At 44.8% G+C, this 26,424-nt stretch overlaps 1 protein-coding gene across 1 annotated transcript in view; it reads right to left on the minus strand.

Moving 5' to 3' along the window:
- PLD1 (phospholipase D1) overlaps nucleotides 1-26,007 on the minus strand; it is a 200,588-nt gene extending 174,581 nt beyond the window's left edge. Inside the window, exon 1 of the mRNA XM_060171956.1 lies at nucleotides 25,935-26,007. The gene's annotated coding sequence lies outside the window, so the exon portion shown is untranslated. The remainder of the gene's footprint in view (nucleotides 1-25,934) is intronic.
- Nucleotides 26,008-26,424: the final 417 nt, after the last annotated feature.

The following is a 26,424-nucleotide window of genomic DNA, read 5'->3' on the forward strand; positions in this document are numbered from 1 at the left end:
CACAACTGCATTATGCTCAATAGCCAAAGAGTAGGAGCAATCTAAATGCCCATCAACAGACAACTAGCTAAAGAAGTTATGGAACATATATTCAGTGAATACTACTCTGCCATGAAAACAGATGATATTGTGTCCTTTGGGACAAAATGGACAGAATTGGAGGTGATGACGCTTATCAAAGCAAGTAAAGAGATGAAAGATAACTGCCAGATGGTTTCACTCATGTGTGGGGTCTAGAGAACTGATAACAATGAACCTGAAAAAAAAAAAAAATCAGGAAACTGGGTGGTGGTGCACCTGTTTGAGTGCATGTTACAATGTGCAAGGACCCAGGATCGAGTCCCCGGTCCCCACCTGCAGGAGGGAAAGCTTCACAAGTGGTGAAGCAGTGCTGTAGGTGTCTCTCTGTTTCTCTATCCCACCTGTTCCTCTCCATTTCTGGCTGTCTCTATCCAATAAATAAATAAAGGTAATAAATTTTTTTTTTAAGTCAGAAGCAATCAGACTGTTTCCAAGACTTGTGAGAACTATGATGTTTATCTTTAAGAGGTGGGAGGTTAGGAATACAGAACTTTGGTGATGGGTGTGATGTGTAACTATACCTTATTATCTTGTAAACCATTATTAATCACAAATTAAAAATGGCATAATAAAAAGTACGAGATCCTGAATTCAACCCCCAGCATCAGATGTGCCAGAAAGATGCTCTGGTTCGTTCTCTCTCTCTCTCTGTCTCTCTCTCTCTCTCTCTCTCTCTCTCGATAAGTAAACAAATCTTAAACACATGGCAGGTGATTCTACACTACATAACGTTCAAGCCCATTTGTTGATTAAGAGGTTTGACTCACTATATTATTTCATAACAATGATCATAACAACAGCCAACACTATGGTCGCAATATCTTCAGAGACTCAACCCCTTATTTGACATTCACATCTGCCCTATGAAACTGATGTGATCATTGTCTCCATTCCTCCAAGGAAGACAATGGTCCCAGAGAGACTGGTTTGCCCACATTCACTCACAGGACATGTACTTACTGAGCACCTACTATGTAACAGACATTGTGAACTACATTTGTGCTGAAAAGCAGAACATCCCTGTCTTCAGAAAGCTTGTATTAGAGGAAACCGACTATCCATAGGCAAAATCATAAAGACATGCTCAGTGCTAAGGAGAGAGACAAAATCCAGGAGGGGCAAGAGACAATGCAGTGGGGACACACTCCTGAGAAGGGGGCTGGCAAAAGGAGGTTGTTGGGACACAAACATAATTAGCTGACATCAGCCTGACAAGCATACTAAGGACTTATGTAAACCCAAAGGGATTGTGGGTTGATGGGAATTGATTTAAGTGAGTGTCTGCTGGAAATAGCTCTCGGTTCTGGTTCCTGACCCAAACATATGTAGCAGAGCTCTGGTAACTAGCTAAAAGACTCATGGCTCCCGCTAGCATGACTAGCTGATCTTTGCCCTTTGTCTATCTGGCTGCCATGGTTTTTATGCTTCTAAATAACCTGCAATGTAATAAACCTCCCATTTGTCAAACGCCAGACAAAGCGCCAAAGCATTTTATTTTTAATTACTATAGGTAAAACCAATTAAAAGTCACCAGGTGTGTGTGAGGGTGTGTGTGTGTGTGTGTTTCTATGTGCATACAGTTCTTTGAAAGAAAGTGCAGTTTCACTTGTATCGCTGTCATTTTTTAAAGAAAACATTTCTTAAAGGCTTCTTTTCTATGAAGGGAACAGGGGATCATTGCACTGATGGTTCATCTGTGCCCAAATCCAAGGCCACAACCTAGAAAAAAATGTCTCTCTGTACTTGGGTCACCTCCTCCAGGCCTGAAATCTAGATTTTTCACCAGAGTTGGGCTTTTCAGCAGAGAAAGAGGGGAGGAAGAGATGTCACACCTTGTGCATATAAGGTGAAGCAAGGGGCGAAAGTTAAAACAAACAGGACATCACTAAAAGGTCAACACACACACACACACACACACACACACTCTTTTGGAGTGAAACTGACAGAGAGTTATGGGAAGTAAGCAGAAAACTGTGAAGTTGTTATTTGAACCCAAATATTGGAGACTGGGTTGGAGGGTGGGTAGTGGTGCACACTACCCACTACAGCACACACATTCTCGTGCACAAAGATGAAGGTTCAAGCCCCAGTCCCCACCTGCAGGAGATGGGAAAATTCTGCAAGCAGAGCAACAGTTCTGCGAGTGTCTCTCTGTCTCTCTGTCTCTGTCTCTTCCTCTCTATCTTGCCACCAAGAACTGTGGAGTCATGTGACATTGAGACCAAGTGACAATCATGGTAGCAACCATCATGGCAAAATAGTAATAATAATAATAGTAATAAATAACCCAAACATTTAACTCCTAAGTCAACTCCCCTAGCCAGAACTTTCTCCCCCACGTACCATCCTCCCAACCTCTGTGTTTTGATAATTATTGTTCCAAATTGGTCTCTCCAAGACTCTGGTGCTCTACTTGTCAACAAATCCTTAAGTTTTTTCTTTAGAAGTATGCGTATTTTTCTCACATAATGAGAAGTGTAAGACATAAGCACTTATGTGACACTTCCTTAAAAAGAAAAAAAAAATCTCACAAGCTTTCCATGGGAGAAATTTTTCTCCTCTTTTTTTTTTTCTTGCCTCCAAGGTTATATCACTAGAGTTCGGTGCCAGCACTGTGAATCCACTGCTCCTGGAAGATGTTTTTCCCATTTTGTTGCCCTTGTTGTGGTTGTTATTGTTGTTATAGCTGTTGTTGTTGGACAGGACAGAGAGAATTTGAGAGAGAGAATGGGAAGACAGAGAGGAGGAGAGAAAGATAGACACCTGCAAACCTGCTTCACCACTTGTGAAGTGACCCCTCCTGCAGGTAGGGAACCGGGGGCTCGAACCAGGATCCTTAAGCTGGCCCTTGCACTTTGCACCATGTGTGCTTAACCTACTGCGCTACTGCCCAGCCCCCAATTTTTCTCCTCTTACCTCTCAGCACATCTTTTTTCATCTTCTCCCACTCATGGGAAAAGTAGACTGTGACTTGGTGAAAAAAAAAAAAAAAAAACATGAGAAGGGCCAGGGGTGGGGGATGTAGGCTCAAAAAGTAGTTATTTCAAGAAAATTCATTGTAAAAAATTTGAGCATTAGACTAAAAGTAAAAAATGATGGCACAACCCAGGAGGTGGCACAGTGGATAGAGTTGACTTTTCAAGAATGAGGTCCTGGGTTTGATCCCCAGCATTGCATGTGCCAGAGTGATTCTCTGGTTCTCTCTCTCTTAGTAATAAATAAATAAATAAAATTTTTTGGGAAATGATGGCAACAATCTTTGAGGGCTTTGGAATTTCAGAAGGATGGCCCATTTGGGCATTTAAAAAAAAAAAAACTTTTTCTAAATTTATTTTATTTCAGAAGAGCAAGTAGCAGGCATCAACTCTGGCAAACACAGTGCCAAGGATGAAACTCAGGGCCCACAAGTGAGGAAGTCCAGAACCTCTATCTCTTAGGCCATAAGATCAACTTTAAGTCACCACATATCCACTGGCACTGCCATACCCCAGGACAAAGCCCACATCCCATTGTGTGACCCTCTCCAGTCAAAGCTCAGCCCCATTAACACCTAGCACCCCTGCACAGGGCATGCCTGGGTGGGAGAAACCCCTTGAAAGAGTCCTGTGATTCTTCAATCTGGAATGCCTCATGGTTTATCTTTGTATTCAGACACACAGAGAATGGCTCACAAAATGTCTGTCATAACCACTCAGCAGTCCAGAGTTGTGAACAGTTCTAATACATACATATCTTAGAAGGAGTCATGTAGAAAAGATAAACCCTGTGTTGGCATGCCTGCCTTAAGCCAAGTATTGTGCTTCACACCGAGGACATCAGCTCACAGAGATACAGGCGTCACTGTCACCAGATAATTCGAATTAGCCCTCAAAATACTTGTCCCAAGTTCAGTGTTTATCATGAGGGTCTATAAATGTATGTGCATGCCATTTTTTAATAGCAGTGGCCAACAGGAATACAGAATGAGTCACAAATATGAACCAAGTATGTCATTTTAAATCTTCTTCCTTCTTTATTTTATTTTATTTTATTTTAGGTTAGCCATCAAGGGGTTCAGTGCCTACACAGCTCTGCTGATCCCAGCAGTCATTCTTTCAATAAAGGATGACAGAAGAGGGGGGGACACCTGCAGCACAATTCCTCCAGCAACCCGTTCAACCAGCTAATGTTTGCTGTATGCTCACCTTCTGCTGCAGAGTGCCAAGCTGCCAGCTTATAGACAAGAGAGGCAACAAGGTTTTGACCTTGGGGAGTTGACAGCTGAGCTCCCTGGCCAGTCACCGGCCTGGCTCCCTCTGTGATTCCCAAGGGTTTGAGTTTACAGAAGTGCCCACTAGTAAATGGGAATTCCAGGGGTGGGGGTGGGGGGCTGACTCAGTTCTGCACAGTAAGTCAGGCTGTCTGGGGAGCTTCCTTCCTTAAGACACAGTCCTCCAAGTCCAGTCGTCTGAGTCTAAATGGGACCTCCTCCCTGTACTCCTTATGTTGAAACCGTCTGTGTTCCTTCCTTTTTTTCTTAAGGTCAAATGACTTTCCCTTAGCAATTGTTTTTTTTCCCTCTTCCCTTTAAGTAAATACCTAGCTGCCCCCAAGTGGCTGATATTTCTCTCACATTGCAAAGTGCTAGCTCTTTCTGTACTAAATGCAGTGCCCAAAAGAAAACTCACAAATCTCAAAAGGAATCTAGTAACAAATGTAGCAGGTTTATAAAAAGGAGTCTGGCATAGAGTTTGCAACTGCATGTGAGCATGCTCAGATAGTGCCATGAAGGACATGTTGCCCTTTGAAATGTTCCTGGGGTGGGGTTCCTGGTGTTTACTGATCGTGGTGTGGTACCTGTGCAGAGGGGCAGGTCAACAAAGGCAGGCTAGTGGATGGAAGGTGACACAGAGGTGACAATGGACTTTGGAACATGAGCTTCTGAGTTGGATCCCTGGCATCACGTGTGCCTTAATGATGTTCTGGTTCTTTCTTTCCATCTCTCTCCCTCTCCTCTCTCCCTCTCTCTCTCTTTAATAAGTAATTTCTTATATTTATTAATTTTCCCTTTTTGTTATCTTTTTTATTATTATTGTTATTATTGTTGTTGTTGTTAGTGTCGTCGTCGTCGTTAGATAGGACAGAGAGAAATGGAGAAAGGAGGGGAAGAAAGAAAGATAGACACCTGCAGACCTGCTTCACCGCTTGTGAAGTGACTCCCCTGAAGGTGGGGAGCCAGGGGCTCGAACCGGGATCCTTACACCAACCAGTCCTTGTGCTTCACGCCACATGCTTTTAACTCAGTGCGCTACCACCCAACTCCCTAATAAATAATTTTTTTTAAATATTTATTTTATTTATTCCCTTTTGTTGCCCTTGTTGTTTTATTGTTGTAGTTATTATTGTTGTTGTTGTTGTTGGATAGGACAGAGAGAAATGGAGAGAGGAGGGGAAGACAGAGAGGAGGAGAGAAAGATAGACACCTGCAGACCTGCTTCACCGCCTGTGAAGCGACTCCCCTGCAGGTGGGGAGCCGGGGTTCGAACCGGGATCCTTAAGCAGTCCTTGTGCTTTGCGCCACCTGCGCTTAACCCACCTGCGCTACAGCCCGACTCCCAATAAATAATTTTTTATATTACTTATTTCCTTTTTGTTACCCTTGTTTTTATTGTTGGTGTAGTTATTATTATTGTTGTTATTGATGTCGTCATTGGATAAGAGAAAGAAATGGAGAGAGGAGGGGAAGGCAGAGGGGGAGAGAAAGATAGACACCTGCAGACCTGCTTCACCACAAGATGGTAGCCTGAGAGGTGGCACAGTGGCCAGGGTGCTGGACTTAGAAACATGAAGTCATGGGAGTCAGGCAGTAGCATAGAGGGTTAAGCGCAGCTGGTGCAAAGTGCAAGAACTGGCGTAAGGATACCGGTTCGAGCCCCTGGCTCCCCACCTGCAGGGGCATAGCTTCACAGATGGTGAAGCAGGTCTGCAGGTGTCTGTCTTTTTCTCCCCCTTTCTGTCTTCCCCTCCTCTCTCCATTTCTCTCTGTCCTGTCCAACAACGACAACAATAATAACTACAACAACAATAAAACAAGGGCAACAAAAGGGAATAAATAAACAAAATATTTTTTAAAAACATGAGGTCCTGAGTTTGATAGCTGGCATCGAGTGAGCCAGTGGTGCTCTGATTCTCTCTATATATATTATGATGGTGAATATGTAAATCTTTAATAAAAATGCCAAGCTGATGCCAATCAAGGTCAGATACCTCCTAAGAAGTGTTGGTTTGCTTCTAATTCTGCTTCTAAAACCCCTTCTGTTTCATTGGTTTAATCCCCACTGGTTCACGATGTCTTTTTGCTCTGCCCCCTCTCCTTGTCACCCTGATTTTCACCAATCTCTTTTCGCTCCACCCTCTCTACGTCACATCCTGTTTACACCCTACTTGGCGAGTATGTATCTATATATATACAGGATTGTGATTATAGTTAGTTTAGTTTTAGATGGCTTAGATTGTGCTGCATTCTACATGAATAAAGAGATACTGCTTTCCAGCTCAGCCATGAGTCCCTGGTCATCTGTCTCCCGCCTGCGAAGCTAGCCCGGCAAAGAAGCAGCACCTGGACTCTCATTCAGGAAAAGAGAGCATCTCTTCCCTGATAACACTAATGATGTTCAGAAAATACAATGATCTACTTGCCTTTTTTTCTCTTCCCCTGCAGGTGGGAGCTGAGGGGTTGAACCTGGGTCTTGTGCACTGTGTGCTCAATCAGGGGCACCACCACCTGGCCCTCCCACTAGTCTTTTTATAAGAAGAGAAATGTTTTTTAAATAAACTATTATAAGGGTCAGCTTCAAGAACCAAAGAAGGCTTTGGCCTTGTGAGTGCACATGCTCTTTGTGGAGGCTGGAAGGTGGGGGTGGGGGAGGGGAATGTAAACAGCTGGGCTGGACAATGGAGAGAAACAGGCTTACTTACCAGTTCACAGAGAGCTCGGACCCTCTGTCAGACCCGGGAAGGTGGTAGGGAGAAGTGTCCCCTGAAAGCACAAGTTTCCTGGATCAACCACATACCTGTATTCATCAGTCACTACCTCAAAGCCAAACAGCCTGCTCCAGGCTTTCTAACCACTTGTCTCAGCAGCTTCAAAAACAAAGAAAGGCCAAAACCAACATAGCAACAAATAACATCAAATAACAAAAAAAAATTACTCATGCATCTGATGAAATGTTGGAAATGCCTTTGCGTCTACTGAGCAGGAACGGGCCTTCAAGATGACCATGAAACTCAGCTCCTTCCCGACCTGACACATCACAGCTCTCTGGTCTTCATATTTGCACACGTGTTTCTGCTGATGATAGTTCGGGAAAGTGGAGGAGAACGCTGGCTGCAGGGCTTCTGCTGCCAAGTCAGTGGTCTGTTTGCACTGAAACACTCGGCTGCCGTTACAGGGAACACCTTATCTGAGTGCTACTCCTCCTGCTGTCTGCTTTGTGCTCTTCCAAGTGCCTGAGACCCCAGGACCAAGAAGACAGACACCGTGCTCAGAAACCGACAGACACATGCAGGAAGCAGTATCACAAGCCAGTAACAAAAACAGAGCCATGCATGAAGGAACGAGCAAACAGAGGGGCAGATGAGACATGCATGCAGGGGAGGCATGTGGTCAGCCAGGCCACAGAGAGGGCCGAGATGCACTTGTCTCTGTGTGTGGCAGTTGGCAGGGGCTGCCCAGTGAGAGAACCTCTGGATAAGAGCTTGGTTGCACAGAGAAGCCCCACAGAGAGAGACAGAGAGATAGGGAGAAATGAGGGTGGGTGACAGGTGCAGAGGAGGTGTGATGTGTCCAGAGAGCCCCAGAACACTGTTGAGAAAGGCTATGCTCAGTCTGCGTGCTCCTAGTCCTCCCAAACTCACAGGCTGCAACCCTAGAGGCCTCAACAGATGCTATTTGGAGGTGGGACCTTTGGAAGGTACTTAAGCCATGAGGGTGGAGTCTTCATAAATGAGCCCAGTAACTTATAATTTATTTATTTATTTACATTTTTTATTTTTATTTATTTATGCATGTATGTGTTGTCACCGGGATTTTTACTAAGCTCAGTGTCTACAACACAAATATACCACTTTCAGTGCCTCTCTCTCTCTCTCTCTCTCTCTCTCATGATAGAAATAGAGAGGGAGGGTGGAAAGAGATGAAGAGAGAAAGACACTTATGGCACTACTCCACCACTTGTAAAGTTTCTCTACTAAAGGTAGGGACCAGGAGCTTGAACCCAGGTCCTAACACATGGTAACATGTATACTCTACCAGGTGTACCATCACCCAGCTCCCAACCACTCAGTTTCTGAGAAGCTGCTTGACATGGACTGCCAGCAGCCAGCTTGGAACTTGGCACCAAAAAGCTCAGTGAATACTTGCTGAATAAGTGAATAAAATCTCTAATTTTTAAACGAGAAAAATAGAACCATATACTTAAATTTGGAAGAAAATTCCATAATGAAGGCCCTGTATGTATTTCATTCATTTAAAAAAAAAGAAAGAAAGAAAGAAAAGAAAAAGACTAAATGTTTGCAATATTATGCTTACCAAAAGCCACCAAGTTCTGCCTTCAAGTGAATTTAAATCTAAGACAACAGAACTAAATTTTCCAAAAACATTTACATTCTCTATAAACAAATATAGAAGGGGCTGGATGGTGATGCAGTAGGTTAAGTACACATGTTACAATATGCAAGAATCCCAGTTCAAAGCATGGTCCCCACCTGCGGGTTGGGGGGGGGGGGCGGTTCATATTTTGTGAAGCAGAACTGCAGGCGTCTCTCTCTCCCACTATGTCTCCCCCTCCCCTCTCAATTTCTCTGTCTCTATGCAAGAAATAAGAATCACTAAAAATAATTTTACATGTTTTGTTTCTTTATATTTATTTTTTTGTTGGATAGAGACAGAAATCCAGAGGGGAAGTAGACAGAGAGGGAGAAAGACAGAGAGATACCTGCAACCCTGCTTCAGTGCTCGAGAACTTTTTCCCCTGCAGGTGGGGTGTAGAGGCTTGAACCTGAGTCCTTGTGCATGGTAACATGTGTGCTCTAGAAAAAAATAGTTTAGAAAAAGAATATAGAGATTCTAGAATTAGTGATAATGGAGGCACAACGTCCTAAGTATTCTAACAATCATTGAAGTGTATACTCTAAAGCGGAAGGAACTGAATGGCATGTGAATTACATTTCATAACAATTACTTCTAACAGCTACTAGAGAGACAGAACAATTTTTTGAAGAGAAAACATTTCAGGAGCCTGGTAGTGGCACACCTAGTTGAATGGGCACATTATAGTGCACAAGGACACTGATTCAAGCCCCCAGCCCCCCCCAGCCTCCCCACCCCGCATAGGGAAAGCTTCACAAGTGGTGCAACAGTGTTTCAGGTATCTATCTCCCTCTTCCTTCTAGATTTCTCTGTCTATATCCAATAAAATAACAATTATAAAAAGAAATTTATGTTTAAAAAATGTTCAGTCAAAGATTAAAGAACATCTGACTCTGATTAGAAAATTAGATTTTCAATACTACTCATTGTTGCTGTAACTAAAAAGCTATTATTGGGTTGAACAAAAAATGGCAGGGTCCATTAGTATCTCTATATACAGACAACCAACAACACAGGTGAGAAAATAATCGCATTATCAAAAATCAGACATTAGTTTTAAAAAGCAACTTTTAGATGAGTTCACAATGACTGATGAATTCCCAAACTCTTCATCTGCCTAATGAAAAAAATCTTAATACACAGAATAGAAAGGAAAAGAAAGCAGAAAAATCATTAAAATGTGCAACTAATGCCAGGTGATCACTTTAGCTACCAATTATTGCAGTAGCCCGCCTCCTGCCAGGATATCAGAAGTGACTAGTTACTGGTTTTTACCTTATCCTGCTCCAGGTAACAGTTAATAGGGTAGGTGACAGCTGAACTTGGTTTCCCAGAATTCCCTGTCTTACGTTTCTAGTTTGGGTTGGCAACCAGGTATATTATCTCCTGAAAGCTGCAGTAAAGAAAGGAGGCAGTACGCTCTGAAGGGAGGCTGGGTCAGCCTACTTTGCCACTCAAGAAAGACTAGTTCTGAAATAAGTGCAGCCTAGAATGTCCCCAGCTGTGACCGTGGACTGCAAGCTCAGACTGACAGGGACTCGGAGGTTACACAGGCTAAACATGAACATACATGGGTCCTGGGTCAGATTGATGTAGTAAACAGTTAATTGTGTTTATATAGTCTCTTCAAGTTTGGGAGCTACTCTCTTCCTCAATCCAGCTCTCTATTTCTATTCTCAACTCTGACTATATTTTCCCAGACAATAGTTTTAGCCCAACATTCCATGTTAACTGTCAAGCTCCAGCAAAAATTACCAAAGTCATGGGCCCCTAGGAACATACCTAAAATAGACTTCCTAGTTTCTTACCGCCTAAAATTCCTTTTCTCACCTTCTATTCCTACTTTTTAGCTCCTGTTTATTAAACCTTTTGTCCTGCTTTATATCTTACTGCCTTTCTGACACCAAGTTGCAGATGCTACTATGATTCCATCCTAACTTCCCTGGGCAGATGACCCCATCAATGTGTCCTGGAACCCCACCTCTCCAGAGCCCTAACCCACTAGAGAAAGATAGAAACAGGTTGGGGGTATGGATCGACCTTTCAGTGTCCATGCACAGAAGAGAAGCAATTACAGAAACCAGAAGTCCCACCTTTTGCACCCTAAAAAAGAATTTTGTTAGGGGAAGGTGACTAGAAGGCTCTGAAACCCAATTCCATCAGGACCCTAAGAGAGAAGAGGAAAATAAGAAAAGACACTCGCAAGTAGTAATGTGTGTAGGTGGGACCAAAGGAAAAATGGCCTCATATATATACAGACAGACAGGCAGTTATAGAAATAATAGTCAACCCTTATCTATGACCTTAGGAGAACCACTGCAGTTTTCAATGGAGGGAATGGGGACACAGAACTCTGGTGGTGAGAACCGTAGGGAATCGTACTCCTGTTCTCTTGTAACTTTGTAAGCCAATACTAAATCACTGATTAAAAAATTATTTTTAAAAAACTGCCCATGAAATATGCAGCCATTTACACATACCTAGTCATTTCCAAGTCATTTTGTCAATGAACTGATTGAGTGAATGAAAAAAGAAAGGAAGCGGGGGCGGGCGGTGGTGCAGTGGGTTAAGCGCATGTGGCGCAAAGCGCAAGGACCGGCGTAGGGATCCCGGTTCGAGCCCCCGGCTCCCCACCTGCAGGGTAGTCCCTTCACAGGCGGTGAAGCAGGTCTGCAGGTGTCTTTCTCTCCCCCTCTCTGTCTTCCCCTCCTCTCTCCATTTCTCTCTGTCCTATCCAACAACGAACAACATCAACAATGGCAATAATAATAACCACAACGAGGCTACAACAACAAGGGCAACAAAAGGGGGAAAAATGGCCTCCAGGTGCGGTGGATTCATGGTGCAGGCACCAAGCCCAGCAATAACCCTGGAGGAAAAAAAAGAAAGAAAGAAAGGAAGGGAGGGAGGGAGGGAGGAAAGAAGCAGCATACATCCCTTTCACAGTTGTTCAGTCAGGTCCTAACCTGGTATTACTCTGAAGGGATTTTACAGATAGAATTAAGAGACCTAAACAGCTGACTTTTCACTCATCAAAAGGCAGCCTATACTGACGGGGATTGGTGTGATCATAGTTGTCACTCAAGATGCCAGAGTTATGGCTACCCAGCCACAGAGGCTGAAAATTCAAATTCTGGGACAGCTTAAACAGTTGCTCCTCTGTATACGTGGAGTCCACATCCCCCAGCTCTACACATTGATGTCACTGTTAGTTGACTCTGTTCATGTGAAACCACCTATGGAAAAGGAAGAATGACTCAGGCAGTGGAGAGACAGCTCCCAGGAGAGGGGGGCCAAGGTGCTGGGGAAGTTTGTACTGTGTGCCTCTCTTCCTTGTCTCTGAGTGGAAAGGGGGCCTGTGAGTGGCTAAATGAAACAGGCATGAAGCCCAAGCTCTGCAATAAATAGTAATAAAAAATACATAAAAATAAAAGGGTAATTGAAAGTCCATTAAAAGAAGACTTATGACTTTCCTAAACTTGGATGCCAAGCTTTGAATCCTGATCTTGAGATTCAAGACTACTTATTATATTCTCCTTCTAGCTGCCTGAATTTCAAAACTTAACAGATTCCAAACACACCGAGCCATTCCCATAACAGAATAAGCCAATTCTTGATAAAAGGTCACTTAATCTCTGGCACTACTGTCCCTTCTTTACATTAAGACCCTGACTCATGATGGCACCATTATTTTTGCTGAGAAGACACAGAGAAATATCGCTTAGCACAGAAAGATCCAGAAAGATAAACAAGAAATTCTCCCACACTGCTTTCTTTCCAATCTCTTGTAATAATGACCGAGCAAACAAAAGGCGGTAGGTTATTTTCTTCAAGACAGGAAAGTAAGGGTTGGGGAGATAGTATAATGGTGATGCAAAAAGGCTTTATTGCCTAAGGCTCTGAGGTCTCAGGTTCAATCCCCAGCACCACTATAAACCAGAACCAAGCACTACTCCACCTCCTCTTTCTGTGTGTGTGTGTGTGTGTGTGTGTGTCTGCGTGTGTGTGTGTGTGTGTGTGTTTCTCCCTGCACCTTACTCATTAAATTAAATAAAATTAAAAAAAACATAAAATTTATGTAATAATTTGGAGATATGAAATAGATTAAGCACAATGCCTGCATATAGGCATTTGACTCTAACAAAAAGGATGTTAACAGTATTGGAGTTCTGACACAGGGCTTGGGGAGATGCGTGCCCTTCCACCTTCATTCTCTATCAATAATGGCAAAACAGTGTTTGAAGCTCAGGCAGCCATATTGGAGACAGGCCATATGCTGGAGATGTCAAACCAGAGATACGGGAAGAACAGAAGAACTAGATGTTTGAACAGTGATCAAGCCATCTTGACCACCTACTGCTGGTCTGCTTTTAGATGTGAAGAAACTCGGTATCAGGGTATCTCTAATACTTGTAACTACACACACTAAGTGATAAAAGAACTGTTTGCATAGTTTTCCTCTTCCCTTAGCTGAATACTTCCACACTGATGCTGCTATGTTATCAGGAACAGTTAAGCTTGATTTCACTGCTATGTGCATGAGGGCACACTGAATACTTAAGAGGATTACAGCAGACAGTCACAGTTAAAGCACAACTCTAGTCCTCCAGGCAGCTACGTTTTGGCAAAAGAATAAGAGAAAAGTTTTCACAGTCTGCAATAAGTGCCTTTAACAAAGCCACCAACTTTAATTCCCATGGAATAGAATTTCACATGGCAAGCCTGTGGTCACATCTAAATCCACTGACTCGACAGATTCATGCTGTGAAAAATCCACTCTCTTATGGCTTAAGAGAGGCACTGTCTTTTCACGTTGGAGACATCTGTTTCTCCCCAAAACGACAACCCTCGAATATGTCTGTAATATAAATGTGTGTGTGTGTGTGTGTGTGTGTGTGTGTGTGTGTGTGTGTGTGTGTGTGTTACTGAGTGCAAGGCAGGAGACATTATCATTTCCGAGCCTGTATTTCATTACAGTAGCTCTGGGCTTTCTGAACGTTCTTCAACATAACCGCCAAGAGTGTTACATAAGTTTTTCAGTAACCTTGCCAGCTTAAGCTCTATTGTGTCACAATATCATAGTGAAAAAAAGCTGCCTGACATACCAGGCAATTCTGACAATTCTGAAAGAAAGAAACATCAGGTCTCTGACCAGTGAGAAAATGAATAATGAATACAGAAAACACAGCCCAACATAGCAAGCAAAAAAAAATATCACCCTTTCCCATACAGACTTTCAGCTTCAAGTCAGTCTGCATCCTCTCCGTCCCCTCCGTGCTAACTATAAAAGACTGTATCAACATGTTAAGAAGGTGGGAAAGTGTCAGATGCCTTTCTAACCCTGCATCCCTCAGATCCTGCAGTCTTTGACTTTTTGTGTGTTTTTTAGGGAGAGGAAGGGTGGCAAGGTTGACATAAGCATAACTTTGTGTAGAGAGACTAGGAGAACTGTAGTGTGAATGAACAAAGTAGGCTGAACTGCTCCCAGCAGGGACCACAGTGGTCAGGTTCCAGCTCCTCTGTCCCTACCACTTCCTCCAGACTTCCATGCACAGCACTTTCTGTCCAGTACTGCAGCCCCAAGCCCCCAGCATGACCCCTGTTATACCAGAATTCCTTGGGGTCCTGAGTCCTGTGCTCCCCACCCCCACTTGCTATGTTCTTATGGGGAGAAGGTCTTGAGATCTTTCTGGTTCACCAACTTCTCTCTATATATAATGGAAGTTTCACAGGGGCCTGGTGGTGGTGCACCTGGTTGAGTGCACATGTTACAATGCACAAGAACCCAGGTTCAAGCTCCCCTGTGGGGGGAAAGCTTTGCAAGTGGTGAAGCAGGGCTGCTGGTGTCTCTCTGTCTCTCTCCCTCTCTCTCTCCCCCTACCCTCTCAAATTCTGGCTGTCTCTATACAATAAATAAAGATAATAAAAATATTTTTAATGGAAGTTTCACATATAAACTTTATATAACCTTTAATGGTGGTATGCTTTAAAAAAGGTTCCTCAGACTCCTGCAGGTTTAAAATACAGTAGCACCAGTCAATTCTAGCACACGCTGGCAGACATTTCTGTAAGACAAGTTCACTGCTGGTAAAGAGTAAAAACTCTTGCTGGATCTTGGTTTTTCTTGCCTGTGGCAAGGTTATGGTGACACCTCCTCACCTGCACTGAGCAGCCCCACAGTCCCAGCATCTGATGGGTAGCTGGTGGTAGGGAGTGGACAGGACAGGGTGGTAAGAGGCATCCGCTGGCTCCCTGTTCCTGCTCAAGAATCATTGGAAAGGATGGCTTGGTGTTTAGGTGGTTCACAGAAGAGCTCATTCAGAAAAGAGATTCTTGGGAACAGAGATGGGGAACAGTAATCACATTGAAAAAGAAAAAGGTGTAAAAACTGTTGGTCTAGCTATGGAGCTGACATTCCTCTGTGATTCACTTGGGTATGTGTTAGCCATAAATAAAGCCGATGCTGCCAGTGATGCCCTCCTCTGACTTAATGTGAGGAACGTAACAGGCTGGCTGTTTTGCCAACACGACATGAGTTACCTTGACAATGGTAACTCTTCTTACCTTGACAATGAACCCCTGTCTTGTTAAATCTTAGTACATCTTAAAACTATACCTCAATACACATACCCTTTGGTAAAACACAGTAACTCATGCTCATGCTCATGCTCTTCTGTTGAATGCTCTGGTTCTCCTATTGAATTAAATAAATACTATGTTCTGCACAGGGATACAGAAAACCTTTTTTTTTTAAGCTAGTAGACAGGACCAAGATGGTTGGCTAGAGAGGATCCAGATTTTCCTCCAGCAACAACAGCAAAGCTACAACCATAAAGGGAAAATCCACAGTAAAGCAAACTTGCATCTCAAATAAGCCTCTTCAGCAAGAGCCAAAAGATCAGCATCCAGGCATTGGAGATACAGCAAAACCCTTCTCAACAAAAAATTTCAAAAATGTTGGTGTATTGTATCAAAGTAAAGGACTCTGAAAGGTGGTGGGGGAGGGGCTTCCGGTCCGGGGTAGGGGGGAGGGCACGTATGGTGGAGGGGTTAGAGTGTTTTGCAGAGAACTGAGAAATTTTACATATGTACCAACAACTGTATTTACTGTTGACTATAAACCATTAATCCCCCCATATGAATTTTTTTTTAATTTTTTATCTTTATTTGTTGGATTGAGACAGTCAGAAATTGAGAGGGAAGGGGGTGATAGGAAGACAGACAGAGAGACACCTGCAGCACTGCTTCAACACTTGTGCAGGACCGGGGACTCGAACCTGGGCCCTTGAGCACGGTAACATGTATGCTCAACCAGGTGCACCACCACCTAGCCCCGAAAATTTGTTACATAAATAAACGTAAAAGTCCCACAGCACAGCAACAAGCCATAACCAAGAAAAGACTTCTAAGATACAAGGTTTCATCTAAGGAACAGAGAGACAGGTGACATACCAGCACAGCAATCCTACTAGTTGTTTGCCTATAACATTGCAACAATGGAGAACTGAAGGCAATAAACCAGGTGGGCTTGTCAACATCAGTCTTCCTGATGTTGGCAGCAGGGACTCCATACTGGAGTTCAGGCTTCTTAACCTACCACCTTGAGGGTAGCCTCTGGGAGGAGGATACCCATGCCTGCTCCACACCTGCCAGATTCTGTTTCTTGCTCACCTGCAAGGCACCTGCAACCTCAAACTTCTGGTCACTTGCTCAGATTGGCTCTTCTTCGGCATATGACCATTTCCAAGTGTGGACCCCAGACCACTGCCTAAACTCACTTCAACACAGATACCTGATCCATATCCTTACAGAATATCAAACATAATGAGAAGACAGAAGGAGTTATCTGCCTTTTTAAACCAAGTCAGCAACTTGAAGAAAACACCAATATTGAAGAAGTTTCCAGATCCCAGAATTCTTGATTTTTGTTTTTGGAAATGCTATTGATTTTATCTACACCTCCTTGTTTACAAAACATGGCTGACTGTGTATTATCAAGTACATTCCTTTGCCTAAAAATACCACGGGGGGGGGGGGGGGGGGCACATAAGAAAGGCTTCATGCACTCCTTTGTCACACACAACTCCCTACTAAGACAAAGGTGTGTCAAGAGTTAATTACCAACTCACAAGCCTAGAGATAATGCAAAATGCAAATATCTGTAAGTCTGATATTTGGCTCCTTCCCTGAAGATTTTGGGGGTAGTGGATAGTGAGTGACCTGAGAACAAACAAATATTTCTTGGGACATCAAAGAGGTGCACCTGATGTCATGACATTCAGAAAAGGAAGACTGTAATTAAGGTTTAACACATTCTTGATGTCTCCCCCACCCTGAAAGTCATTTGTGCCTTGATGACTTCCTGAAGTATGTTTAACTACAAACATCTTTCATCTTCCTCATTCTTTTTTCACGTGATGCATGTTTTTACCAGTAAATAATCTGACGAAGTTCTGATCAGGGTTGCACACCTGACACTCTCCCATCATGGGATATCTGGGAGTGTCCTTCTAAATTTCTTCAGGTTAACTGAAGAAATTGACTGATCTTAGGGTCCTGGCATCTGGCTAAGGCTCTACACACATGTATTACCCATACATCAAATTCAGCAGAGGTATATAAACCTCCAGGAGAGAACTTCAAAGCCATGATAAAAAGTCAGAGAAAGTAGTAAAGAAGTTATAATAGAAATCATGGCTTTAAAGAATGCAGTATCTGGCAAGGAGGAAGGTACATATAGTAAAAGGGAATACAAACAGATAGAAGCTAAAGGCAAAGTGGTAAGCTGAAAGAAGGGTAGAGGAAACTGTTAAGGTCAGGAAATGAACCGGAAGGACCTGGGGGATACAGACAGTGCTGCACCACACCAGAACACATATTCCCCAAGCACATATATTTCCCAATCTATGAGGGGAAGGAAATAGGTATTTCATGAGGAAATGGGAGTGGTAGCAGGTAGAGGTGTGGCCTAGAAAGAAACTGACCTGTTATTCCAACCAAGATGGCGGCAGCTTGGGATTTGGGGGTAGGGTTAGAGTTTTGCTCCATGTTCCTCGTTTTCAAATGTTTACCATTTACATTATCTAGTGGGTACTTTATTGTTGTCATTTTCCCTACAGTATAACAGGAATCTATATGGACTTCTCTTTTTTTTTTTTTGAAATCTTATTGACACAACGGTGTTAGCACCAAAGAAATACTTTATCCCGAATACTATTCTCTCCCCTACCTTAGCTTTAATGTAATGTAAAAGAAAATGAAAACCAATAAGCTTCATCTTTCTGTTCCTATTCTTAGTCCTTTTTATCAAATTTCCCACTCTGAGACATTACATATCTACTGGGATGTTGGAATAGTCATGATATATTTTTCATAGAAAATAGGGACTGGGTGGTGGCACACCTGCTTGAGCACACTTGTTATAATATGCAAGGGCCTGGGCTCGAGTCCCCAGTCCCCACCTGCAGAGGGGAAAGCTTTGCGAGTAGTGAAGCAATGCTGCAGGTGTCTGTCTCTCTCCTCTCTATCACCCCCTTCCCTCTAGAATTCTGGCTGTCTCTATCCAATAAATAAAATGAAGATAATTTAAAAAAAGAAGTGAAAGACTGTATACTGAAAACTTAAAAATAAAAGAAAAAATGGAGAAAACATATGATTTTTCTGACAGCCCAATAAATATATGCACACGGGCAAGGAAGATAGCATAACGGCTATGCAAAAATACTTTCATGCCTGAGACTACAATGTTCCAGGTTCAGTCCCCAGCACCAGGATAAGCCAGAGCTAAGGAGGGCTCTGGTAAAAATAAATTGAAAAAATATTAAAACAAATATATATGTGTGTGTTACATTATAACATATATACCATCACTCCCCTATATATGTGGATTCTGCTTTGAATCTTGGAAGAACCATTCCAATCCACTGCTATTTAAGTCAATCTCCTTTTTTCAGATGACCCCTTTATTAAAACTAGGGTTAAGAGAATCCTGTATGGGGGGTGGGGCAAACAAGGTGGGTACAACCGCTAATCCAGATTTTCCACACACCTTCAAGTCGCAAATTTATTTACAAAAGCAATTATTAAACAGCACAGAAGAACAAATAAATGAAAGCCAACCACAAAATCCATCTTTTCTGGAAGCTACTACGTATTGTGAGTAAACAAATAGCAGCACCTTGCTTCTTTCATTCAATGTACCTGTTCACTCAGCGTATGTCAATTATAACCTGCCAGAGGCACCACAGAAAGTGTAGTCTGGGGCCTCACGGACTTACCCTGTCCGACTTAACTTGTCGGTACAGAAGACAGCTGAAAAATCAATTGCAAGTCACAGTTGGTGTTTTCTATAAATGTCCCTCACACAAAAGCCAGGTACATAAAAACATCCCCAAACCACAGGTGTGGGAGTTTCCTGGTATCTTCTTCCCATGCTGCACTGATTGGCTATTTTTTTTATTATTTATTTAATAATGATCAGCAAGACCATAGGAAAAGAGGAGTACAATTCCACACAATTCCCACCACCAGAGTCCCATCCCCCATCCCCCTCCCTTGGGAGCTTTCCTATTCTTTATCCCTCTGGGTGCATGTGTTAGGGACAAGGAGTACCTGAAGGGGACAGTAGAGCCACCCAGAAAAGAGGCGTGGTTACAGGTGTGGCTTGGAAAGGTGGAGGCAGGGCTTGGGCTTTAAAAGCAAGAACCTGGGCACTTGCTCTCTCTCTGTTTCTCTCTCTCTCTCTCTCTCTTTTTCTCTGTTTCTCTCTCTCCCTCTCTCCTCTCTCTCTCTCATGCCCTAACATGTAAATGTTCTCAATTTTCTCCGAATAAAGTTTAAAGTACCTGAAAAATCATGCTTTCTCCTCAATTCTTTGTTGAGATACTGCATGATGAACTTTTTAATGCTAGGGGAACGAACGCTGGCCTCCCCTTTGCCCCATAACACATGGACCAATATTCATTATGGGGTGCAGAAGATGGGAGGTTTGGCTTCTATAATTGCTTCTCTGTTGGGCCTGGGTGTTGGCAAGTCAATCCATACTCACAGCCTGTTTCTATCTTTCTCTAGTGGGGTAGAGCTCTGGAGAAGTGGAGTTCCAGAGTACATTGGTGAGATCATCTGTCCAGGGAAGTCAGCTATGGTTTTTAAGCAGACTTAAGGTCACCTTAAGGTAAACCAAAGTAAAAGCATTGTTTACCATACCAAAGAGTATTGTAGCCAGGGCCTTCCACATGGCAGGCAGGAATTCTACCACTGAACCATCCATGCAACAATTCCAAATAGCACTGTAAGAGGTCACACACACTAAAGAGCCAGGTGGTGGCACATCCGGTTAACAAACACATTACCATATGCAAGGATCTAAGTTCAAAGCCCCATCCCTGCCTGCAGGGGGAAAGCTGCATAAGCATTTGAGTAGGGCTACAGATGTCTCTCTGTCTTTCTCCCTTTTCTCTCTCTTTTTTTTTTTCTCACCCATTTTATCTCCCCTTTCCTCTCAATTTCTCTTTGTTATATCAAATAAAAATAATATTAAAAATAGTTCTAGGAGCAATGGATTTTTCATACAGGCACTGAGACCCAACAATTATCCTGGTGGCAATAAAAAAATAAAATGAAATACTACTCAGCTATAAAAAATGGTGAATTCAACTTCTTCACCTCATCATGGATGGAGCTTGAAGGAATCGTGTTAAGTGAAATTACGCCACAAAGAGGAGGATGAATATGGGATGATCCCACTCATAGACAGAAGTTGAAGAATAAGAACCAAAGGAAAAACAAAGCAGAACTTGGACTGGAGCTGGTGTATTGCACCAAAGTAAAAGACTCTGGGGTGGGAGGCAGTGCTCACTGGGGGGCAGTGTTCACTGGGGGCAGTGTTCACTGGGGGGCAGTGTTCACTGGGGGCAGTGTTCACTGGGGGGGGCAGTGTTCACTGGGGGCAGTGTCCACTGGGGGGCAGTGTTCACTGGGGGCAGTGTTCACTGGGGGGGGCAGTGTTCACTGGGGGCAGTGTCCACTGGGGGGCAGTGCTCACTGGGGGCAGTGTTCACTGGGGGGGCAGTGTTCACTGGGGGGGCAGTGTTCACTGGGGGCAGTATTCACTGGGGGCAGTGTTCACTGGGGGCAGTGTTCACTGGGGGGCAGTGTTCACTGGGGGCAGTGTTCACTGGGGGGCAGTGTTCACTGGGGGCAGTGTTCACTGGGGGGCAGTGTTCACTGGGGGACAGTGTTCACTGGGGGCAGTGTTCACTGGGGGGCAGTGTTCAGGTCCTAGAATATGATGGCAGAGGAGGACGGGGTGGGGGGGCAGCTTATAATCAGAAAACTGAGTTTATGTGGAAAACTGAGAAATGTTACACACGTACAGACTACTATATTTTACTGTCAACTATAAACCATTAGTCCCCCCCAAAATAAATAAATAAAAACTAAGAAAGGTCACACACTGAACTTTAGACTTTAATAAAGACCTGACAATGGTGTCAGCACCTGCCTTCTACCTCCAGCTCCCACTTCCTCTTCCTTCCCCTCTGGGCTGTTGTGTCTGTCTCTCATTTCATTGCCTTCTTTTCTCTCATTTCATTGTCTTCTTTTCTCCACGTTTGTTCCTTCCTCCCTTTCCTCAAAAGATCGAATGTGGATGCCTAAATTGCCCTGTTAAATATTGACTCTGGTTTCCCTGCTCTGAATAGCAAGTCTGTCAGCCCCTGCTCTCAGAAGTCTCTCCACAAGAAAGCCAATTACATGAAGTTATTTTTCTTTCCATATTGCTCTTGGCTGATTTTCTTGTGTGCGTCAGAGGCTCTCACAAGTTTCCCAATTCCTAAGGAGAGACTCTCCCTCCCCAAATCCAGTGCAGAATAAAACATCCTCTTCATCCAACAGAACACCCAGGGCCTCATGCCTCAGCAGCAACTGGGGAAGAAGTCTGGGATCAAGAAGGCCCCCAGGCCCACCACAGTGCTCCATCCGCCAGGAACTCAGCCTGAACACTTGGGAGCCGCTCTGCCATGTGCACAACCCAGGCTTGAGCCGGTCCCCACTGCACAGCGGGAGCTTCGGTGACCCTGTAGAAGGTCCTCAGGCGCCTGGCCTATCCCTGGACAGAATTGCCTTCCACTATAAGAACTTGTGAGAAACAAGGAAGTTGTTTTTCAACAAGTAATCGCAATTACATCCAATCTGTAAGGAATAGGAAAAGAGGGGCCGGGTGATGGTGCACCTGGTTGAGTGCACACATTACAATGCACAAGGACCTGGGTTCAAGCCCCTGGTCCCCACCTGCAAGGGAAAAGCTTTACAAGTGATGAAGCAGTGCTGCAGGTGTCTCTCTGTCCCTCTCCTCTCTGTCATTCTCTTCCCTGTCAATTTCTGGCTGTCTGTATCCAATAAGTAAATAAAGATAATAAAAAAGAAAGAAACTTTTAAAAATACAGTAAAAAATTTTAAAAAGACAAGAATGTAAAATGTGGGAAATGGGAGGGTGGGGGGCAGCTAGGTGGCTAACCAGGTAGAGCACACACCCATGGGTGAGGGGCTGGGTTCAAGCCCCCGGCTACTACATAAGAGTAATAGTAGGAGGGGAGACGCTTGAGGAGTGACAGAGCAGCGCTCCAGTCTCTTCTTCCTCTCTGCCTCCTCCCCACCCCACTCTCCCTCTCCTACTCTACATCTAAGGGGGAATAAGGCTCCCAGGATCAGTGGAGTCATGCAGGCACCCTAGTAGCAAAAAATAAAGTAAAATAAATTTTTTGAGAAACCTGTGATTAGTTTCATTTGGTAGAAGAGTAGAATTGCAGGTTAAGTTTTCCTGGTGAAGCAGAATGCCAAAACTCTAAGCTCAGAGAACCAGAAGAACTCCAGCTTTGGGTAGGGGAGACAGTACAGTGGTTTTGCAAAAGACTTTCATGCCTGAGGCTCTGAAGTTGCAGATTCAATCCTGAGAACCACCATCAGCCAAATCTGAGTAGTGTTCTCATATCCTTTCTCACTCAAAAAAAAAAAAAAAGAAGAAGAAGAAGAAAAAGAAAGAAGGAAAAATAATTAGTCCTTAAAAAATAAAAGAACCCAGCTTTATTCTTTAATTTTTTTATTATTTTTATTTATTGGCCAGAGACAGCCAGAAATCGAGAGGGAAGGTGGTGATAGGGAGACAGAGACACCTGCAACACTGCTTCACCGCTCATGAAGCTTCCCCCCTGGAGGTGGGGACCAGGAGATTGAACCTGGGTCCCTGCACATTGTAACATGTGTGCTCAATCAGGTAGGCCACCACCCAGCCCCTATTCATTAATTTTTATTTATTTAATATTTATTTTATTTATTTGGACAGGAAGAGAGGGATATCAAGAGGCAAGAGGGAGATAGAGTGACAGAGAGACAGAGACACCTGCAGCACTGCTTCATTACTTGTGAAACTTTTTCTCTACAGGTGAGGACTGGGAGCTTGAACCTGGGTCCCTTGCACATAGTAACAGGTGCACTCAGCCCTACCCAGCTGAAGGCCAGTTTTGTCACATGCTGTTTGTCACCTACAAAATGGCGGAGATACTCATTCCTACTTCACAGACCTGTCTTGAGGGTTACATGTGTTCCGACATATAGAATGCTTAGAACAGCCACTGACAAACAGAAGTCCCCAGACTCCTAGTATATGTTGTTCCTCAGAACAGTTCATTTTACTGTCACTGCTCAAGCGTAAACGCCATTCATGTTTCTATACACTATGAAGGAGAGGGATACCACCAAGACTGACCCCTCACTGATTCCCTCTCTTGATAGTTAAAACTCACAGGACCTTTATTTACTCATGGAAGCAGCTCCCATGCTTCTCCTCAATTATTACAGGGATATGTTGGATATTTCCAGGTGGAAACAGGATGGACTCGGCGCCGATTCACTTACATGAGAAGAAGAGGAAAAAGGAAGGATGACTCTGGGATGTTTTTACTCGTAAGTGGAATATGGAGATTTGAAAAACCTTGAACTCGAAAAAAGAAATATATATGTATATTGCCAACCCGTGACTAAGATTTTGGAGGAACTACGGTGGTTGGGAAGGGGTATAGAACTTTGATGTGGGGAATCGGGCGATAGCGCAGCAGGTTAAGCACAGGGGGCGCAAAACACAAGGACCGGCATAAGGATCCCGGTTGGAACCCTGGCTCCCCACCTGCAGGGGAGTCGCTTCACAGGTGGTGAAGCAGGTCTGCAGGTGTCTGTCTTTTTCTCCTCCTCTCTGTCTTCCCCTCCTCTCTCCATTTCTCTGTCCTATCCAACAACAACAACAACAACAATAACTACAACAATAAAACAAGGGCAACAAAAGGGAATAAATAAATAAATCTAAAAAAAAAAGAACTTTGATGTGGGAGTAGTGTGGAATTATACCCCTATTATCTTGTGATCTTGTAATCTACTGAATCAATAAAAACTATATGAAATTGGGTGGGGGTAGATAACATAATGGTTATGCAAAGAGATTCTCATGCCTGAGGCTCCAGTGTCCCAGGTTCAATCCCCTACACTACCATAAGCCAGAGTTGAGCAGTGCTCTGGTAAAATAAGTAAATAATAATAAAAACTTATTAAAATATATAAAATTAAGGAAGCCAGGTGGTGGCATGCCTGGTTTAGCGCACATTTTACAATTCTCAAAGACCCGAGTTCAAGCCCCAACTGCAGAGGGGAAGCTTCATGAGTGGTGAAGCAGTGCTGTAAGTGTCTACCCCCATCTATCCCTTCTTTCTTCTCCATTTCCGTCAAATAAAAATAAATCAATAAAAGTTAAAATATATAAAATATTTTAAAAGAAATAAACATCGATGTAGATAGATAAGACAGATAGCTATGTACACACACAATATTGACTGTTAAATGTGAGGGAGCGTTCCCATGAGCCATAGAGAAGACAAAGGGACAGAAAGAGAAGCTGGAGCTTCTATTACCTCCTTATAATTGAATCGACAAGATCAGGAGCGAGTTTCCCTGATCCCAGATATCCTGGCATGGGGATGGACAGAGCAAAGACATATTTTTCATAAGGCTTAATTGACCCATTTTTCATGGGATGGCAGATGGCACTGGGTCCTGAGAAAACAGCAGACAGCTGGGTTAAGTGTCCCAAACCCCGTCAAAGTCAACTGTGTCTGAATGGCTGCTGAAGGCCTCCGCAAACTCTACCGCAGGCCTGAGCACGCACTGGACGCAACTGGGGTTTGACTCCAATGAGCAGTGTAAAGTGGGGTGTGGCCTCGGCTCCCGCCACAGACTCTGCAGCCTCCAAACCCTCAGTGCACCCGAGTGACCGAGAGGTCTCAGCACCCTGGGGTGCTCCTGCGGCCTGCCCCCAGGCATCCGGAAAGGACCGTCTCTGCAACTTCTCAGACTGCACAGCCCTGGGGGGCGAGGGGTGGGCCGGGCTCCGCCTCCAGGGGGAGGACTCAGTCCCCCAATTTTTGCATTAAGAGAAGGGAAAATAAATGATTAAGTTAAACTAGCCCCTCCCCAAGTTGACCCCCCTACCCCCACGCCCCGGTTCTGGAAGTTTCAGGCCAGAGATTCCTGGTTGTCGGGGATGCAGATTCTCAGGCGCCAGCCCTGCACCCTCCTCAAGGGGCTTGGGGTCACCAGACATGGGGTGGGGTGCAGCTTGCAGGGAATTGGCGGGGAGGCCCGGCAGCCCCTCCCCCCAGCCCCAAGGGTCCCGAGGGTGCTTGAAGAGACCGCGGTGGTGCAGGGAGGGCCGGGGAGGGGGCTGCATAAAAGTTCACGGGATTTGGGGGGGAGAGAAAGGAGTGCATTGGGGCCTGTGGGGTTGTTGGGAGCCGGGGGGGGTGGGGTGGCTGAAGGGGTCCACGGGGGGCTGGGGGCGGTAATTTGTGAGCACACCGCTGGCGCAGGGTCGAAGACTCCACCAAAGCAGGTTCCTGGGAAGTAGTGTGCAGTCCGCAGGGAAGACCCCAAACACTGGCAGGGAACCCGGAGCAGCCCCGCCCAAGCGCCCTCCCACCCGAGCCCGGAAGGCCCTGGACCCTGCATGGGGGCCTGCGCAGGGGGTCGGGGCGGGGGGCGCATGGGACCCGGCGCGCTTGGGAACGTGGGGGGGATAGTAAGTCCCGCACCCGTGCAGGCTCGAAGGCGACAACAGGGTCGTGGTGGGGGGGAGGTTGAGACAGCTGAGGGGGGTGGCCTGGAGCCCCGCTCCACCTCCTACCTGGACACCTGGACCGCTGCCGGGGCCTCCGGGAGCACAGCTGGGAGCGCGCGGGAGGGGGGAGGGGGAGGGGGAGGCCGGAACTGGCAGCGCCGGGCAGGGTGGGGCCTGGGACGGGCGGGGCTGGCCGAGGGAAGGTGGAAATAGGGGAGGGGGACACACACGCTGAGCCCCCCCACACACAGTACCCCACAGCCCCCCTCCGCCCTAGGGTGACGTGGCGGCCCTCAGAAGCCGTGCGCCGTAATGGGCGTCGCCCCTGCTGGCCAGTCCTCTGAGGTCACTGCCATGGGCGGCAGCCAGGGAGCAAAGAGGACAGAGAAGATCCCAGAAAGAGAAGAGGGGGACCAAGAGGAGGAAAGAAGCCTGGAGACCTAGGCCGCTTCCTCCCTGCTTCCCACGCCACAGGTCCCCTGGTTTACAGCAGGAGACGAGGAGACTTCAGAATCGGGGACATGGGGCTAGAGGGTTGTTGGTGTCTTTAAAACTT

This window comes from Erinaceus europaeus, chromosome 14, assembly GCF_950295315.1.
Source record: "Erinaceus europaeus chromosome 14, mEriEur2.1, whole genome shotgun sequence".
Taxonomy (NCBI): Eukaryota; Metazoa; Chordata; class Mammalia; order Eulipotyphla; family Erinaceidae; genus Erinaceus; species Erinaceus europaeus.